The 7,210-nt window shown below is 34.2% G+C and overlaps 1 pseudogene across 1 annotated transcript; it reads right to left on the bottom strand.

Annotated features, from left to right (window-relative positions):
• Nucleotides 1-1,595: 1,595 nt before the first annotated feature.
• On the bottom strand, nt 1,596-3,621 carry Gm32204 (annotated as a pseudogene). Its single transcript, XR_004691333.1, has 2 exons — nt 3,499-3,621; nt 1,596-1,983 (listed from the first exon to the last, which is right to left on the bottom strand). The product of XR_004691333.1 is annotated as a predicted gene, 32204 (transcript).
• Nucleotides 3,622-7,210: the final 3,589 nt, after the last annotated feature.

The following is a 7,210-nucleotide window of genomic DNA, read 5'->3' as shown; positions in this document are numbered from 1 at the left end:
GCCATTCATGCAGCCCTTCCATACTGAACGCGCAATTGTGGTTAGCCCTTTTGTAAACTATACTTCTCTTCATGCCTGCAGTAGTCCTTAAGGTCAAAGGCAAGTGTAGTTCCTTATGTAAAGTAGGAAATCTTTAATGTACAGTTTGCCTCCAGATTTCCTCCGTGTAACACACAAATTGCCTATTACAAAGAGATAACATCCCAAGAGCCAGAATAATAGACTTTGTGGTGTGTGCTACATCCTTTGTGTTTCTATTATAACCTTCCTTCAAACACTTCTACTTAAGTGAACATTGATGAGAAGAATCCCAAAATTACAGCTGTATGAATTAGGAATTGGAAATTAGCAACGTGCATATGTACTTAGCTGAATGTCCACACCTCAAGTTAGCTTATACTATTATTTTTTTTAATTGGGTATTTATTTCATTTAAATTTCCAATGCAATCCCAAGCTTATACTCTTATTAAAGGGAAAGAAAGTTACATTGAACTTAGCCCAGCAGTTGGGGAATGCTGCCTGTCCTACACAAGCGTTTTAATGGGAAGTACACTTATGGATATTATTTCTGGAAGGTAATATTCTCTCAGATTCTAATAACCACATGAGTCATTTCACTACAGAATACAGTTTAAATTCAATCCACTGGCTTTCTAGGCTTCTAGACTTACTGCTCTGACTTACTTTTCAAGTTCATATTTTAATGATTCTGCAGTTTTTAATTCAGCTCTATAGAGTTTTTTATGTAATTTCAGTTCTTTTTTCAAAGAAATTGTATTAGATTGTATGTCCATCATCTCAGCTTTAATATCATTGATTCTGTGCTCCATTGACATGATATACTCCTGTCTTTCATGCTCTTTCAGTTGGTCAGAGGCAGCCTCTTCCTAAAGAACATTAAAAACACACATTTTAAAATAGGACATCCAAGGAGAGTTCAAAGGGTTTAAGAGGAGTGTTTGGTGTGATCAAAATACCTAGTATTCATGTTTGAAATTACCAAGATCAAACTAAATGACTTCAAATAAAAGAAAAATTCTGTTTAAATTACAAAAATCACTGTATTTATTCCAAATAAAGGAAACACTTATTTGAAACATAACTATCCAACAAATTATTGTGTAATTTTCTTTACATTTAAATCTACAAGGCAAAGAATATTTTAAATGAAAGAGAAAGCGGTTGGAGTTCAAATACTTTATCATCAACATCAAGTTCATTTAAGCAGAATTTTTTAAAGAATTCTTCCTGTGGTGCTGTAGACTGGACCCAGGGACTTGTGGATGACAGAGAGCTATCCAACCATAGCACTACATCCTCACACCTGAAGTATTCATATAATAATTCCAAAATAATATAGTACAATTTTATAGTAAAGCATGGAACTCATAAACAACTGAAGTTCATTATCATATCCACATCACAATTTCTTTCTCACAATTTTTCAAGTAATCGCAAAGATCACATGATTCCCTATTGAAAACAGGAATTCTGAAAGATGAATTCTTTTTGCACTAGTAGTCAAATCTAAGATGATTACCAATAAAAGTGGATGGCTTCTTTTCCCAAAAATCTACAACAGAAGTTGCCATGAAACACAGAAGAAACACATACAATCATAAACACAATACATTGAAATTGAAATTTGAGGTGGAGTTAATTACAGCACATGACAGATGACTGTAGTCACGTGTAATAATCGATTTACTATGTTTATTTCTTCCATTACTTGACATCTGTGTTGCCTTTCAATGGCTTTCCTGTGCTTTTCTACCTCGCTGCACTCTACCATGTTCTGGTCCATATGGGTTTTGAGGCTGAGTATTATCTCTTCATGCTGCTGTATTTTGCGCTCTAGCATCTCACACTTCTCCTGGGCTGCTGCCATCTCTGCTGACTTCTGCTGCAGGGCATTATTTTCATCGTTCAGGCATTTCCAGTGGGATTGTGCTTGTTGTAGTTTTGTTTCGATACTTTCAAGCTGAGTGAAAACAATTAATATTGTCTAGTCATGCAGCAGGCAGAAAAAAGTTAGCACAACACCAATAGCAATTTCAGCATGAATTCAATTGAATTCATCATGAATTTCAGCAATTGCAGCATGAACCCAGACTTTACACATGGTTTGCAAATTCACACCTTCATTCATTACATTAATGAATTATTGATAACATTAAATCTAAAAAAATCCAACCAAATCAAACAAACAGCAGAGAGAGAGAGAGAGAGAGAGAGAGAGAGAGAGAGAGAGAGAGAGAGAGAACCTATAAACTGTTTTCCCAATCAGATCAGGAAAACTCCCTAAGCATTGATTATCAGGTACATAAGTGAGGTTCTCATGTGTCTTTTAGCTAATTTAATATTGGTATGACTGTCAAATCATTGTGTCTCTTAGAACAGGCATTTCTTTACTTTTTTTTTAAACTGGGTGTATTCTGGTTTATGCATGAAAACCCCTGCCAAACGAAGGTACATAAAACAACATGAAGTATTATAGACGTTTTTGTTAAATTATATAACAACATTCTGTTTCAGAAGATAGTGGAAGGTACTGTCAGGTGACATGTGGATTAGAAAAAGGCAGCAACCATATAGAAGTGAAACTAACGCTGGGTGGTGGGTGAGTAAAGTTTGAAGTATATTTTCCTATACATGAACTTAAAAGTTGAATAAATCAATTTACTAATTACTAATTACTAATTACTATTAAATTAATAAATTAAATAAAAAGAATTAATTACTAAAAATTAATTGAAAATTAATTTTTACAACATAAAATATACATTCAATTTTAAGAACAGATAATTTCTTCCTCACAGATAATAAAAGGCAATTTAACTGGAAAACTCATGTGAAATGGACAAAAACGTAGAAAAATGAGAAAAATAAAGCTAGAGTATATATCCCTTCCAAAAAATGAAGAAAATACAAGCTTATATTTTATTTGCGAAAATTGGATTTATTTTCTCTTTTCCAAGATTCCTAATGTTTACTTCTCCTTGCTTCTGTGGAAAAGTCCATCTCATCTCCTTTTAGACTGAAATTTTTTTCCATAACATAAAAACTACTTTCGAAATTTAGTGATTCCAACTATTATTTGAAAAATTATTTATCTTTGATGAATCAAATCTCTGAAATTTAGAGGTATACACAATGATGTCTTCATATGAGTTCTAAAATTATTTCATGAATCATGATCAATAAAATCCAGACTGAACCATATTTTTTCAATAGAAGGAGGAAAATACACAAAAATTGTTGTTTCTGGACATATAGATTCTGGAACTTGGTTCCTGTGACTCAAGTTTGGGCAGGAGCATACATACCAAATGGGTTTAGAACAGCATAGGAATTTCAAGACACAAATAGGACAATCTAAAAGGAGAGTTGTTGCTTTTTTAACATGACCTCAAGTTTTCAAAAATTTCCAAACTCTTTATATTTACATTGTACTAAATTAGATGAATTTTTCATCCCCAAATTAATTTAAATGTACCTCCTCTCTTAGTTTAAACACCATCTCATTTTCACAGAGAGTTGTACTTGAAGCACTGGAATCTGAAAACTCTCCATTTTTATGTGCATCTGAGTCTTCCTCCTTCATTGTGCACAGATTCTCAAAGCTAGAAAAATATGTAAAACAAGTAAGGTATTATTATCATTGTATGTGTCTGTGTTCATGTGTATTTGTGTTGTTTTTTGAGGCAATCTGGTTTTAAACACTCGATCCTCCAGACTACTTTACAAGTGTTTGGATTATAGATATGAGAATATGCCTGGCTAGTAACTGGAATTTTTAAATTATAAACATTTACTACATTTTAAGTAGGTAATATGTTTTATCATATGAAAGAAAAATTTATGTTTATGAACCATTCTCATAAATATGATTCTATGACTTCTTTAAAATATTATGAGATTGAAACCTGAATTTTAAAATAAAAATGTTGAAATATAAATGGTAAATAAAGTATTAATATTGGAATAAGTAGAATTGTAATAAATATCATGTATCATCTTTTCATATATCAAAATAAATCATTTACTTATTATTTTCTTTTTGATTTGACTGTGTATTTGTGCATCTCTGTGTGAATATGTACGAAGGAATGCAAGTGGCCTCACTGGTCAGAAGTACTGAAATTTCAGAAGCTGAGTTACAGGTAGTTAGATGCTACTTGAAGGTGAATGCTGGGAACTGAAATTAGATGCCAATATTCTGTTGGTTAATTTTGATTTTGTCTTGTTTTGTTTTTGTTGGTGCTATTCACTTTTATCAAGTTGACAGAAGCAAGTTTCATTTGACAAGAGCGAAACTTTACTGAGAAAATGTATCTATCATACCGTTATGTAGACATGACTGCAGGAACATTTTCTTGTTTAATGCTGGATGGGGAGGAGGCTCAGATCATACATACACACAAATGAATACATGCATCCAAGACACACAAACACATATAAATAAAAACTATGCATTCCACATAGTGGTACCAAGTATGTAAGCACCTTGGTTAAGTTCCAATAAAAAAAATTAAAATTTAGAATGATGACAAAAAATGTCTTTGAGGGATAACTGGGGAAAGAAGAGAGTACAGGCAGTGCTTTAAGATATAGGTGGTCAAATCTAGAAATACGGGAAAGACTTGAAAAGGTCTATGGTAGTTTAAAAAAGTGTTTGAACACTTGGACTCCAGTTACTGGTGCTGCTTGGGAAGGTTGCAGAAACTTCAGGAGGCAGAGGCACTTTGAAGGAAGTAGACCATCGAGGAGGACATGGTTTATACACTTACCCCACTCCCTAGTTCCTTTCTCTGTCTACCTGCTATGTATGTATGGAACTGTGGTCACCCAGCCTCCTCTTTCTGAAGTCATGCTCTGCTTTCCTAGCTATTGTGGACTCTGTCCCTCTGGAAAAACAGTCCGTTTATTCCTGAAGTTGTCTTTGGTTGTTGTATTTTATCTTAGCACCAGGTGAGTAACTAATAAAAGTTTTTAAGAAGAAATCTAGAGACCAGATAGTGGAATTTTCTTAGTGCAGTTTTCACAAAATGCAGAAGATGCAATATCATATGCATAATGTTAAATCACAGGAAATTATTAGTTATACTTCAGAGAAATCAAAATTAAAATAAAAAGAAAAGCATCTTGCTATTTAGGAGACTCAAAAGTTATGAGAAATTTTGCATTTTTTTTCAGGTAATAGAATAATGACATCTTTTATTCATTACAAGTCCAAAGGTTTTCATGTTATTTATCATTCTGTATATTCATTCGTAGAGAGGGAGGGAGGGAGGAAGCAAGGGAGGCAGAGGTAGAGGGAGAGAAAGGGGGAAGGAGGGAGGGAGAGGGAGAGAGGGAGATCTGCTCCATGTCTGTGGATTCTGTATTCAGGGCCTCCAAAATATGTAATCTAAGACTTCCCCTGTGGTAAGAATGCACAGGCATTTGACAATGTTCTGAAAATAATAGAGTTTAGTAGTCATTGAGCAATATATTAGTTATCTAGTTAGGGCTCTTATTGCTGTGATCAAACACCTTAACTGAAACATCTTGAAAAGAAAGGGTTAATCTACCTTACACTTCCAAATCACTGTCCATCATTGAAGGAAGTCAGGACAGAAATTCAAGCTGAGCAGGAACCTGGGGGTAGGAACTTGTGCAGAGGCCATGGAAGGGTGCTGCATACTGGCTTGCTCAGCCTGCATTCTAGTAGAACCCAGGACCACTGACCCAGAAGTAGCCCTACCCACAAGGAGATAGGCCCTCCCACTTCCATCACTAACTATAAAAATGTCCTACAAGCTTACCTACAACTAGATCTTGTGGAGTCATTCTCAGTTGAGGCTCCCTTCTCTTAGACGACTATAACTTGTGTCAAGTAGACATAAGACTAGGCAGCACAGAGGCCAGACAGGAAGGCTACTTATGGGATTGCTGCTCATATTTTGTGTGACCTGATTTCTCTTATACCCCAGGATCACCTGCCAGTGGTGGAACCTATCTGCAATGATCTGATTACCCCACACTCAACAGTAATGAAGAAAATATCTGCACAAGCTTCTCTATAGGCAAATCTTCATAGAGGCATTTTCTCAATTGTGATTCCCCTTTCTCAGGTATGTCTGGTTTATGTCAAATTTACAAACTCATCTGTATCTGTTTATATAAACCTACATGTATATTTCTTAAAGTATATATTTCAGGTTCATCAGGTGTAACCATGTTTATATTTCATGCATATGTGGATTATGAATATGGAAAATTAGTAATTTTTTATGAGTCTATCTGAATAACATACCATGGCTAACTATTTAAATGTGAAAGAAAACCCAATTCAATCCATGTAAATTTTGATCTTTTATAATAAGCACACAAACAAGATATAGGTATTAATGTGCTGAAATATAGAATGAAAGAACAAAAACATATTTCAAAATATAAACCCAAAATATATTAGGAAGATTACAGTTGACATTAGAGAGCACTTTCACTGTCACTTATTGTGGTCAAAATCATCACAGATATGAGTAAATAATATTGGCCTTCCAAAATTGGAATTAACGTTATCAGTTTCTTACATGAGTTTTAAATAGATCTGTTTGTTTTATTATAATCATGCAGATATGATAGAAATTTATATTTAGCCTTTGGTAAAATCACCCTTTAGTCATGGGGGAGTGCTTTGGAAAATGAATGTCTTACCTGGCTATTTCTTTGTCTAGTTCACTTGTTTTCCTTTTCATTTCATCCAAACTCTGTGTCAGTGAATGGTACAACTCTTCAGACTTGGAAAATATATAGGAATAAAAATTTAAATATAGAGATCCACTTTTCTTCCTTAAAATATTACTTACCATGCATAATAAGCTTAGACAATTTTAGAAAATATTTTATGAAATTGATACCTATGAGTAGAGATTTCAAAATAATTATTTTTACAATTGTCTTATTGTATGGGTGTTTTGCAAGAATGTAGTTCTGTAGGCTCAGGTCTAGCTAATGCCAGATCTGAGGACAGGAGGTTACAAGATCCCCCAAGAGCTGGAGTTCCAAAAACCTGGGCGTTGCCATGTGGATGCCGGTACCTGAACCCAGGTCTTGTGCAAGAGCAGCAAGTTCTCTTACACACTGAGTCATCTCTTTGGCCCCCAGTAATAACCTTTTACAGAAGAGCTCCGATATATGAGATTTTCATTATGACATCTTCT

The sequence above is a fragment of the Mus musculus genome, chromosome 2 (genome assembly GCF_000001635.26).
Source record: "Mus musculus strain C57BL/6J chromosome 2, GRCm38.p6 C57BL/6J".
Lineage (NCBI taxonomy): Eukaryota > Metazoa > Chordata > Mammalia > Rodentia > Muridae > Mus > Mus musculus.
The sequence above is the reverse complement of the archived record's forward strand: the minus strand, read 5'-3'. Positions and strand labels throughout refer to the sequence as shown.